Here is a 13,843-nt window from a genome sequence, read left to right on the forward strand (position 1 = left end):
GCGGGTTAATGCCCTGGCCTGAAGCATTGGCACCTCATATGGGTGCCAGTTCGAGACCTAGCTGCTCCTCTTCCGATCGAGCTCTCTGCTACGGCCTGAGAAAGCAGAAGATGGTCCAAGTCCTTGGGTCCCTGCACCCACATGGGAGGCCTGGAAGAAACTCCTGGCTCCTCTCTTTGGATCAGCACAGATCTGGCCATTGCAGCCAATGGGAAGTTAACCATAGGATGGAAGATCTCTCTCTCTGTCTCCCTCTCTCTCTCTGCCTCTCCTTTCTCTGTTTAACTCTTTCAAATAAATAAATAAACAAATCTTAAAAAAACCTAGACATCTAGGCACAAGATCTCACCTCTCTCTGGTTTGATACTCCTGTGGCTTTCATTCTTCTCTACATTTCCTGTTTGGCTATTGCTTGCTTGTGTCTTTCTTTAATGGAGAATATTATATGACTATTGCACATCTTAACCAGTTCATGCCTGAGTTTTTTTATATTATGGAGCCTTCTTCAGTATGTAATTAATAATCCAGGTATCTTGGATAAACAATTTTTTGTATCCTTAATGCTTGCCTCTATACCATAATTCATATGTGCTTTCCATACACAGTTTTTATCTATTTTCTTTATCTGGGCTAGTGTCTGTGGGGATGCACATTGCTGCTCATCTTTAGGGAATCACCCAGGGAGCTTTAACAAATCCAGGCCTGTGTCTCACCACCAGAGATTCTCATTTCTTGAACTGGTGTTAAGACTGAGTTAAGAATTTTTAAAGCACTGTAGGTATGTGCTGAAAACTATGCTGATAAAAAAACTCTGTTGTTGGTTTTTAAGCAGCTTCATTTTATGTAATGTCACTTTTTAGTCACTGCTTTCAGATTTTCACCTTTTTTTGACTTTGGATAGTTTCATTATAATTTTTTGTGGTAGTCTTTTGGCTTTATTATAATTGCAGTTTAATGAGCTTCTTGAATGTGTATGTCCAGTTCCTTCTTCAAATTTGGGAAGTTTTAATTTGCAGTCATTATTTCTTCAAATTGGTTCTCTGCTATACTTCTCTTCATTCTTACTTTGTATTCCTTTTACTTGAAAATTTCATGTGAAAAAAAAAACCCAATTCAATAGGAATACAGAATGTTGATTACTAGAGGCTATGAAGATGGAGAGAATAAAAGGTTTTTGGATTAAAAAATAGGGGAATCTTGGTATGGTTCATTAATTGTAATGAGGATGTTAATATGAGAGGTAATAGGGGTTACAGGGTGAGGGGTACTTGGAGCCTCTTTTACTACCTCACATTTTTATTTTTGTAATTTTAAAGCTATTTTTTTATGTTATTTATTTTATTTGAAAGTCAGAGTTACACAGAGAGAGGAGAGGCAGAGAGAGAGAGAGAGGTCTTCCATCCACTGGTTCACTCCCCAGATGGCCGCAATGGCCAGAGTTGTGCCAATCCAAAGCCAGGAGCCAGGAGCTTCCTCCAGGTCTCCCATGTGGGTGCAGGGGCCCAAGGACCTGGGCCATCCTCCACTGTTAAACCTATTTTGAAACACAGTGTTAAAAAAGAATGATATAACTTACTAAGTAAATTACTTGAAAAGTAAAATAGTTTACTGATTCTTTCTTCTACTTGAAAAGTCTGCTGTTGACCACTCTATCTAATGTTCTAGTTTGGTTATTCTTCATCTGCACTATTTCTGTTTCTGTCTTTGTTAAGTGTCTTTCATTCTTTTTTTTAAAGATTTTATGTATTTATTTGAGAGTTAGAGTTAGAGGAAGAGACAGAAAGAGAGGTCTTCCTTCCAATGGTTCACTCCTCAAATGGCTGCAATGAGATGTGCAATTTGGGACATGCTCAAGCTGACTTGCCCCAAACGGTAGAGTTAGAAACATACCATGGGATTCCAATTCAATCCCATCAAGGTGGCATGTACCAATGCCATCTCACTAGTCCAAGTGACATTTCTGTTCACAATTGATCATAATGATAGGACTAAGAGCCAAAGGGAGCACATAAACAAGACTAGTGTCTGCAAATACTAACTGATAGAATAGAAAAGGGAGAGAACGATCCAACATGGGAAGTGAGATACACAGCAGACCCATAGAATGGCAGATGTCCTAAACAACACTCTGGCCTCAGAATCAGCCCTTAAGGCATGCGGATCCGGCTGAAAAACCCATGAGAGTATTTCAGGCAAGGAAAGGCAAGACACTCTGGGGGAAAAAAAAATGACCTAAGTGAAAGATCTCCATGAGTGAGATCCCAGTGGAAAGAACAGGTCATCAAAGAAGGAGGTAGCTTTGTCTGTAGGAAGGAGAGAACTTCTACTCTGACTATGACCTTGTCTAAATATGATCAGAGTCAGTGAACTCAAAAGGCTTCCATAGCCTTGGCGACTCATGACTAGAGCCTAGGGTGATTACTGATGCCATAAACAGGAGTGTCAATTTGTAAAGTCAAAACAGGAGTCACTGTGCACTTACTTCTCATGTAGGATCTCTGTCCTTAATGTGCTGTACATTCTGATTCACTGGTATAACTAGTACTCAAACAGTATTTTACACTTTGTGTTTCTATGTGGGTGCAAACTATTGAAATCTTTACTTAATGTAAACTAAACTGATCTTCTGTATATAAAGAGAATTGAAAATGAATCTTGATGTGAATGGAAGGGGAGAGGGAGCAGGAAAGGGGAGGGTTATAGGTGGGAGGAAAGTTTTTTTGGGGGGAAGCCATTGTAATCCGTAAGCTGTACTTTGGAAATTTATATTCATTAAATAAAAGTTAAAAAAATTTCTTATGGGATATGTACTCTATGGAATACTACACAGCAAGAAAAAAATGAAATCAAGTCATTTGCAACAAAATGGATGAATCTGGAAAACATCATATTTAGTGAAATAAGCCAGTCCTCAAAGGACAAGTATCATATGTTCTCCATGATCTGTGACAACTAACTGAGCACCTAAAAGGACACCTGTACAAGTGAAATTAACACTATGAGACCTTTTGCTGACTGTTGAGGAACAGCTTATTATTTTATTTTCTTTTTACTATTTTCTTTTTCTACTTAATACCATTGGTTGAACTCTTTACTAATACAGAATTGTTCAGAGGTGTTTAAATCCAACTGAAAATTGATCCCAGAAAAAGTAATAGTGGATATAATAGAGGGAGGAGATGTACAGTTCAGCACATGTTCCCACAGACTTATCCCTAAAGGTAAAGCTATAAACTTGCCATGGGACTTCAAATCCTACAAAGCTGAGTGGTACTAATGCTACCTTACTAGTTAAAGTGATTATCTTAAGTGCAAAACTGATGATACAGATAGGAATAAGTGTCAAAGGTATCATATAAATAAGACCAAGTGTCTGCTAATAACAGTAGATAGAATTATAGCAGACTCATAGAATGACAAATGCCCTAAACAGCACTCTGGCCTCAGAACCAGCCCTTAAGACATTCGGATCTGGCTAAAAAGCCCATGAGAACATTTCAGGCATGGCAAGCCAAGACAAAAAAAATTACTTGAAAAGTAAAATAGTTTACTGATTCTTTCTTCTACTTGAAAAGTCTGCTGTTGACCACTCTATCTAATGTTCTAGTTTGGTTATTCTTTATCTGCACTATTTCTGTTTCTGTCTTTGTTAAGTGTCTTTCATTCTTTTTTTTTAAGATTTTATGTATTTATTTGAGAGGTAGAGTTAGAGGACAAGACAGAAAGAGAAGTCTTCCTTCCAATGGTTCACTCCCCAAATGGCTGCAATGGCCAGAACTGGGCCAATCTGAAGCCAGGAGCCAGGAGCTCCTTTCAGGTCTCCCACTTAGCTGCAGGGGTCACTTGAACCATCTTCTACTCCTTTCCTAGGCCATAGCAAAGAGATGGATCAGATGAGGAGCAGCTGGGACACCAACTGGCACCCATATTGGATGCTGGCACTGCAGGCAGAGGCTTAGTCTACTATGCCACAGTACTGGCCCTGTGTCTTTATTTTTATTTTCATTTGATTCATGTTTTCCTGTTGGCTTTAAGCTGTCTATCTGTGTCATCTTTTAGTTTTTGACTAGTTTTTATGTTATTTATTTTTTAAAGATTTATTTTATTTATTTGAAAGACAGAGTTAGAGAGAGAGGTAGAGAAAGAGAGAGAGGTCTTCCACCCACTGGTTCACTCCCCAGATGGCCGCAATGGCTGGAGCCATGCCGATCTGAATCCAGGAGCCAGGAACTTCTTCCTGGTCTCCCACATGGGTGCAGGGAAGCCAGGGATTTGGGCCATCTTCTCCTTCTTTCCCAGGCCATAGCAGGGAGCTAGATTGGAAGAGGAGCAGCCAGGATTAGAACTGGCACCCATATGGGATGCTAGTGCTTCAGGCTAGGGCTTTAACCCACTGCACCACAGCACTGGCCTCAGCTTTTGACCATTTTAAAGAGGATTTTTTTTTTGATTTTGTTGTCAGAAGATCCAATAACTCCATATCTTTTAGGAAGGTTTTCTAATTTATTTCTGTAGATGTAAAGGTGTCCTTTGACTGGGCTGTATTTCCCTGTTGTATGCATTACTGTGTTCTCTGCTGAGATTTGAGTATTTAAAAAATCAGGTTCTCCTAGTCCTTAGGATTGGCTTTATGCACGGAGAGGCCTTTGCCACTAGATTTTTCAGAGATTCTGGGGGACCCTCAAATCTTTTTGGGGGAGGCATCTTCTCTGGGCTAGTGTTGTACTTTTCCTTTAAAGAGGTCTGCCATAATTCTCAAGGGCTTATCATCTCTTCCTTTAGCTGGTGTCTGTGGTACAGTAATTTCTCTAAGGTATGTAACTAGGGGCCTTCTATTATTCTCAGTGGCTCTTGAACTTGTACCCACATAACATTGTAACTACCATTAGTGCCTGAAGAGCCAAAGTGACTCCATTTTAAAACAATAAAAAGCAGCCTCTGTTTCCTGTAGCAGACCCGAGTCCTTGTAAAAGCAGGCATTCCGGAGATACCAAAGCTTAACAAAGGGCAGTTCAGTAGACCAAGGACAGCTCAGTAGATATTGCTAAATAAAGTAACTCCTTGAAGCCAAGCCAAATGGAGCCCCCCTTCCACTAAGAACAACCCAGAAAAGCCCCGCCCAATCACCAAAAGCCCCCGTAATGTAAGGCCCTGCTGATGTAACCCTGTGGTTTTTTCCTTTAAAAGCACTCCTAAAACAAAGGCTGGGACCTCCATCCTGCCTCTGTTGTGCTGGTAGGTTGGATGGGGTCCTGGCTGCGGCTTGTACTCCCGAATAAACCTTGCTTTTGCATTTTGGTGTGATTGACTCTCTGGGGGTCTCTGTGGGGATCTAGCGATCTGGGCACTTTAGTGCCCAAGTCAGCCAGAGTATCAACCAGTTCCTCAGGCAGCCCGAGAACAGAACACTCCACATTCTCTGCCCCTTCCAAGACAGACTGTAGTATTTGGATATTTTCTCCTTCTGCCTAGCTGTTTTGGGGAATTGGAGGATCTTGGTGGGCCAATGCAATAAATGTTCTTATCCATTTTGACACAGTTCTCCTTGGCTTTGCACTCACCTGGATGATACAATCTCTTAATGTGTTTGTGGCATTCTCACAATGGCAATTGGGTCCATATATGTTGCTAAGTCCTGCGTCAATGGGGGAAGTGAGGACCTGGAGCTTCCTATGCCATCACCTTCTTGATATCACTGTGGCCCAAAGTATATTACATTGAAGACATAATGAGCTGATAACACATATGAAAAATATCTAAAGAAAATACATTTTGATGGGAAATGAGCACTTATTTGATGAGCAAACACCAGAAGCCAGTGGGAACATGTGTTTCTTTTGGACACAGAATGGCTAACACTGTCTGTGACATCATAAATTGTGTGGGAAGAAGGGAAACCCTGGTTACTCCTTTGGACTATATAATCATGGATACACCATGGAGCAGTATGATAGACACTGTGTAACTGCACAATACAGAGAAACATCTGTCCATATGGTAGTTCTTCTGTAGGAACATTTGGCTGAGAGCAGATGGTTTATGGGTTGTGTAACATGCTGGGAAGAAGAGGAATATATGTACAACCTTGTGGTGTTTACAAAACATCAAGAGTACTCGTTAGTCTCTAAAGTGCTCAAGAACAGCACGGGCAATCACAGCCAAATATACAAATGGGATTACATCAAGCTGAGAAGCTTCTCCACTGCAGAAGAAACAACAAAGTGAAGAAGCAACTTATAGAATGGAAGACAATATTTGCAAACTATGCAACTGATGAAGGATTAATACCCAGAATCTACACAGAGCTCAAGAACCTCAACAACAAAGCAATCCAGTTGAGAAGTGGTCAAAGAACTTGAATAGGCATTTTTCAAGAGAGGAAACTCAAATGGCCAACAGACACATGAAATAAAATGTTCAGGATCACTAGCCATCAGGGAATTGCAAATCAAAACCACAGTGAGGCCTTACCTCAGCTCTGTTAGAATAGCTCTCATACAGAAATCAACAAACAGTAAGTGCTGGTGAGGATGTAGGGGAGAAGGTACCCTAATCTGTTGCTGAGAACGTAAACTAGTACAGCCATGTGACAGTCAGTATGCAGATACCTCGGAAAGCTGAAAACAGATTTGCCTTATGGCCTAGCAGTCCCACTGCTGGGAATTTACCCAAATGAAATGAAATCAGCATATGAAAGTTATCTGTACCCTATGTTTATTGCAGCTCAATTCACAATAAGATAGCGAATCAACCAGATGTCCATCAACTGATGACTGGACAAAGAAATTATGGTAAATATCCACTATGGAGTACTATTCAGCTTTAATAGAGAATGAAATTCTATCATTTGCAACAAAATGGATACAACTTGAAGCCACTATACTTAGTGAAATAAGCTAGTCCCAAAAAGACAAATATATGTATTTTCTATGATCTGTGGTAATAGAATACCAAAAATGTAATGTATAGGAAAGAAATTGACATTTTGAGCTTCAATGATTGTTTACAGCCCTTGTATTTACTGTTAAGGAACAGGTTTTTTTCTTATTATTTGTTGAACATATAATCTTATGAATATAAAATAAACTGAAAGTATATCATTATAAGAATTAAGAGAAGGATTAGGAGAAGATGAAGAGGAAGGGTGGGAGTGTGGGTGGGAATGAGGGCAGGCTAGGAAGTATCACTATGTTCCTAAATCTGTATATATGAAATGTGTATACCTTAATTTTTAAAAGCAATAAAAATAAAAAAAGAACTTATGAGAAAGATATCAATCTATATTCAGTCTTTAAGATGCTGGTCCCAGGAGAAGGCATTTTGCACAGCAGTTAAGATGCCACTTGGGATGCAGGCATCCTGTAATTGAGTGCCTGGATTTGAGCCCTGACTCTGCTTCCATTGTCTACTTCTTGCTAATATGCACCCTGAGGTGAAGCAGACAATGGCTCAGGTATTTCTGTCTCTGCCACCTACATGGGAATTCCTGGGTTTGCCTGCCTTAGCACTGGCTCTTATGGACTTTTGGGGAGTGAATCAGTCAATGGAAATTCTCTCCCTCTCTGTCCTTGTCTCTTTTTACTATTAAAATGAAACAAATTTTAAATAAGAGTATTGTTTCCAGTCTAGTAAAAATTGTACCAGTGTCTCTCCTCCGAGTCACCTGTAAGAGGAGGCCGAGTCCTGGCTGTGTTCCTAGCAGTCCTGAGGAGAGAGCCTCAGCCCGCATTGCCCAATGGACATGTAAGGGAAATGGACCCTCACTCCCCAGTCATGCCCCACAGCAAGGGAGCCCAGTGAGAGGCCTGCATCCTTGAGCAGAGTGTGTGGGATATAGTCACAGCCCCAGTTTGAATTCCCACTTCCTACTAATGCACACACTGCAGGGTAGCAGTTGAGAGCTTAAGCAATGGGGTTCCTGCCACCCATGTGGGGAATTGGGTTGAGTTTTTAGATCCAGGCTTAAGCCAGAGCCATAACCAGCTGTTGTGAGCATTTGGGGAGTGAACAATAGATGGAAGTTCTTTGTATCTCTTTGTCTCTCTCTGCCACTTAAATATTAATAATTACTAAAAGAATAGTTAGATATTAAAAAGAATGTTGGTCCCAAGCCAGTAAAATAGTATGTGTATGTCTTTCTCCAAGACTCACATGCATTAGGAGGCCCAGGCCTGGCTGTTTTCCTGACAGTCTTGAAGAGAAAGCCACAGCCCTCATTGCTCACTGGGCATTATGGGGTAGTGGACCTTCACCCCCCCAGTCATGCCCCTCAGCAAGGGAGCCCAGTCCCATGAGTCCTCTGGGACACAGAGGATGCAGGAGGGAATGTTGGGAACCTTGTCTCCTTGAGTGTAGGACCAGCAATGTGGTTGGGCTAACCAGATTGACCAGGATCAATATAAAAAGTCTCAGCCCCAAAGCATGAGGTGTATAATCTAGGTTCTTAGAGGGACTTCCTAAACCGTAGTGAGAATTCTGATTTTCTTTAACATTTTCTCTTTATAGGGCTAGTCATCCCATTTACACAACCATTTGCTACACCTCAAGAATAACTGAAGATATTTTATATACATGGGGTCTCTCAAAAATTTTATGGAAGACAGATATTATGAACATTAGTTTCAATTTTTGAAACAAACATTTTGAAGTATCTGTTCTTCCTGCTGCTCCTATATTATTTAAGTATAAAATAACAAGTAAATATGTGATTATGAACAGTTTTGTAATATATCAATTTACTTCCATAAGAGACACAACTCAGAAATGAAGACTAAATCAAACTGGTAAAAGGCCCAGAGGTCCCCAGACATGAAATATCAATCCAAGCAACGGCTTAGGAAATAAAAGTAGGAATTTGTGTTTAGAAACTAAGAAAATGGTAAAGGCATCAGATTCTTGGCACAGAAAACCCAATTATCCTACTTTTATAATTTATATAATATTTGGACAGATGAAACAATCACACATTGAGGTGTGAAAATGTAAACCAGAAACTGAATTCGATGTAAAGATCCTACAACTTGGAAGTCGGCAGCAAGGAGCACCGATGGGTGAGCTCTCTGTGAACAGGTTCTGGGTACACTTGCTTTTCTCCTTTTCCTCTTCCAATGATATCAGAAAGTCCTCGGAGACGAGGGTGACATGGACCTATGGGCCAATTAGGAGCTCTGTGCCTTGTGCCCCCTCCCCTGTCCCTCAAGTGCAAATAATGAGCCAGTGACTTCAGAACTTGACTTGCCAGACAAACGCAGTGGCTCTCTACTCATGTCCAGTCCTCTTGAACATCTGGGTGTCAGGAGACCCAACCTGTCTGTCTTCCTCCCACCCCTGAGTACAGAACCTGAGGCTTTTCCGCATACCAGGCAAGAAGCAAACAGTGGACCCAGCTCTTTCTGCCATGCTTCAGTGAGTGCTGAGGGACACAGTGGAAGGAGGTGGGAATATCAGCCTTGATCTCCACATCTTTGGGACAAACAGAACAATTGGAGTAGATGGATGGGAAGGAACCAGTGGGCAAAGTTCCAGCTTAGATAATTGTGAAGTTCACGTTCTTGGTTCTCAAGGGTCTCAACTTATTGAGCATTTTTCTTTCCTTCCACACTGATTCTTCTCACTAGATTCTTCTTCATGATAGGAGCAAATGAGTCTCTGAATTTCCGAGCACTCACACGTAATCATGAAGGTGAGGAGGAGGATGCAGTAACCATAAAGTCTCCAAACTTACTGAGGGCTTCCTATGAGCCAGGCTCTGAATTCTATGTCCTATTCAACCTGCTTCTTCTCATCTATGTACTCCCCCACATTATGTTGCAGATGCTACTTTTGTTTTACAGAAGAGGAGAGGAGCACAATGTTTTTTGCAACTTGTACCAGGCTGTGATGTAGAAATGGGTGAAACCACAACCGAGTCAGGTTGTCTGACTGCAGACACGAGCATTTCCAGTCTCCCCCCTGACAACCCATCCATTCATCTCTCTTTCCTGTCACTCCAGGCTGACAGCCCTGCTCACCGTGCTCTGTCTTTGGGGTTTCTTGGTAAATCACAGCAGGCAGCAGTGGGACAAGGTGACTGAGCTCACAGAGAGAGCAGACATGGGATCAGAGTCTCTCTCTCTCCACCCCACCCCACACTTCAGTCATCCATTTTCTCCCCAACTCTTGTAATCACCTCATTTGATCTCAAAGAGAGACAAGATTGGGGTCTTGGGTTCCGTTTCTACTGCCAAAACTGGGAACGATTTTAAAGGAACTTGTATAACCTGTGGTTTGGATCTCTGGTGCTCTAACACTCCCTGATGGTTGGGAGAAAATGGGGGTCTTTGATAAATTGGATCCAGAGACTTTCAATGTCATTTTGACTCCTGCCTGCTCCACTGATGATTTCTTTGATGTAGGGCAGGTTGTCAGTACCCTGAGAATCTGCGTTGTCATCTGAGATGATGCCTCATTGATAGCACTTCACTGGGTAATTTTTGAACTGATAATAGATACATCCCAATCATCCAAAATCATTTTAGAGCATAGACATACCCTCACAAACATATTTGCTGTGTATTTGCTGAAGAACTGTCTTTCATTTCAGATTCCTCAGACACTAATCTGTTGCTTGGCACAGAGGAGGCATCAAAAAAATGTTAAATAATGAATAGACCTTACTTGGCTCACAATAGCTGGCCATACTCAGTAACATGGGTCCAATAATCTCCTCAGTAGCATCTGCAGCATTACTATTGCTTATAGTTATTCAAAAATCAAGGCAGAGGTTGTTTTATATAGAATAAAAAAACCTAGAGAAGGGGCAAACATTTTGTGTGGGTGAGACTCATTTTTGAGCTGGATATCCTTGTAGCTTCCCATGCCTTGGACAATGGTATACACTGACAAACTTGCTATCTCCATAATGAGAGAATTGTGTATTTTGTATTTTTAAAAAATATTTATTTCAGAGGTGGAGTTACCGACAGAGAGGGAGTGACAGAAAAAGGTCTACCATCTGCTGGTGCACTGTCACAATGGCTAGAGCTGGGCCAATCCAAAAATCCAGGAGCCTCCCATATGGACACAGGGACCCAAGTGCTTGGTCACCTTCTACTGCCTTTCCAGGCCAGAACAGAGAGCTGAATCAGAAGAGGATCAGCTGGGACTTGAACCAGTGCCCAAATGGGATGTTGGCACCACAGGCAGAGGCTTAGTCTACTCTGTCACAGTGCCAGCCCCAAATTCTGTGTTTTAAAATGTCACAGTGACCAAATATTTTGGTTCTAAACTTCCTTAGATGCTACGCCTGTCATAGATGTGTGTGTTCTTCTTCCTGTATCCAGTAGACAATACAAGCACACAGGGGTGCAGAGATTCACACGCATTGTGCCTGTAGTGGGTGAATGATCTGGGATGGAAACATTGATTTCCTCACCCCTTCTCAGAGCACTGTCTCCTTCACTGGAGTCAAATGGAAATATTATTCTGTCTACAAGATGAAACATCTCAGTGAGTAATCATGGGGGGATTATGACTAGATATAACCCAGGGATATATATTCAATGGTATATCTTAATAAGAGGATGTAAGTTGATTACAATTGTTTTATTGGGGCAGCAGATGTAAATGATTAATAGTAAAATTGCCTGTGCACTGAATATTGCAACTCAAACAACTCTATTCCATGCACATATCTTATAGCTATTCTCATTTGTGTGATATGGAGACAAGAATTTTTGAAAGATTGTCAGAATAAATAGACAAATGAAATGATGTTCCTCTCTCAGGTAAGGACAGGAAACAATCAAAGTATATGAAGGAGACATGAGCACTTCACAGAGAGACTTAAACCCAAACATCAATGTATACTTGTACATTTCATGGGCAAGAGGTATAGAATTCTACTCAGATGAGCTTCAAGCACTTTGCAGGTAAGTTTTAGAGAAAACTATTTAGGGATGCAGAAATTACTGCTGACTCAGAGGGGCAGGCATTGTGATAAAGTAGGTTAAGCTGCTTCATCCATATTACATTGCCCGGTTCCAGACTTGGCTTACTCTTCTTCCAATTCAGCCTCTTGCTAATATGCCTGGGAGGCAGCAGATGATGGTCCAAGTACTTTGGTTCCTGCTACTTGTGTGGGAGACATGGATGGGGTTCCTTATTCCTGGCTTTGGCCTGGCACAGCCCCAGCTGTTGTAGGGATTTGGGGAATGAACCAGAGGATGGAAGATCAGTCTCTCTATCATTTTTACTCCAGATCTCTCTGCCTTTCAAATAAAATAACAGAAATTTAATAACATATTTTAAAAACTTTTCTTACAACAGCTCTACAAGGGAGATAATTATTATTGCTATTTTACAGAGGTGGTAACTATTGAGTATCTTTACATTGTTTTCTGGAATTCTGTTTCACATTTTTTCACCATTCAATGACAGTATAACCTAGCAAAATAATAAACTAACATTGCCTTTAGGCAGCTGAAGTTGGAAAAATTCATGTACCAGGAAGTGGTGACATAAAAATCCTTGAATTATGCATAGGAAGTCTGGGACTCAGAGCTGTCTTTGGAGCTTTCCTGATATCACTCAGCTCAAATGGTTTATGATCAGAAAAACAACGAAGCAGTATTGCCAGGCCATTAAGTGACACATAAGAAAAAATTTAAAAATGTTCAAAGTAAAAAGCTCTCATATATCAGGCATTTATTAAGATTCTCAGGGGACCATACAAAGAAACCTGTAGAAAATTTTAAAAATTCAAATAGTTCTTAATAGTTCACTGTTTCTAATCATTGACAGGTCCAGAATACACTATTGTTCCAATGGTGGTCATTGATTTCACATGACTATGTGTATTAGACAATGACTTTTATGAAAATTTGAAGTCCACCAAAGCTAAGGACTGGAGTTATATATTAAATGGCACTAAGAGGCAAAAAGGAGTGAGTGTAAATAGCATAGTGGTTAAGGTGCCAGCTCCCACACAGTACTTAGGGTTGATTACTGGCCCTGGTTCCTGACTCTTGCTTCCTGTGAATACAGATCCTGGCAGGCAGTGGTCAGATGGTTGAGTCTCTACCCAGGGGAGACCTGGATTGAGATAGGATTAAGAACTCACAATTTCTACCTTGTTCCAGCCACAGCCATCACAGGCATCTGTGGAGTGAAGCAGTGGATGAAAGTATTCTTTCTCTCTAAGCAAATGAGTTAAACAATATTAGAGTGAGCACATACATCCACGAAGGAGGGGAGTCAGAAAAGCCAGGAATGGGTAGATCCCTGGAAGACAACAGACACACAACAGTATTTCCTGGTTGTGAACAATCAATGTTAGTTTGGGGTTCAGACAATACATTTGTAGCTTTATAGATGACTTATAAAAATTGTGACTGAAAGGAATTTGTTCCATTGTCTTAAAATAAAAAAGGCGTATTTAACTGTTTTTAAATTTCCTTTAATTAGACTATTTGTCATAAATACTAGATTGCATTAGACTCTGAACATAGACTCGTTAGTTCTAATGTTCTTGGCTTTCTAAAATTTGTGAGACTCTTTAAGGCTTTTACATAGAGAGAGGTAGCTCAGACACCAATCATAAAAGATCTCTCAGAAGACTGAGTTTGTCACCATTGAGAAAGATGACAGAATTTGGTTACCGAGTGTGAATATGAAAGTGGAGTTCCAGAAGCTACTGGAAAATTTGTATCATGCAAAAAATGCATGAATTTCACAACTGTATTACAACAAGAAAACCCTTTTCTTTGAATTCAACTTATTCTGTGAACACTAGCGTTACCCTCATGCTATACCCATACAAACTTGACTTGAAGACATAAAGAGTGCTGGGTGCCTGTTTATCTGT

Source organism: Oryctolagus cuniculus, chromosome 16 (assembly GCF_964237555.1).
Source record: "Oryctolagus cuniculus chromosome 16, mOryCun1.1, whole genome shotgun sequence".
NCBI classification, from domain to species: domain Eukaryota; kingdom Metazoa; phylum Chordata; class Mammalia; order Lagomorpha; family Leporidae; genus Oryctolagus; species Oryctolagus cuniculus.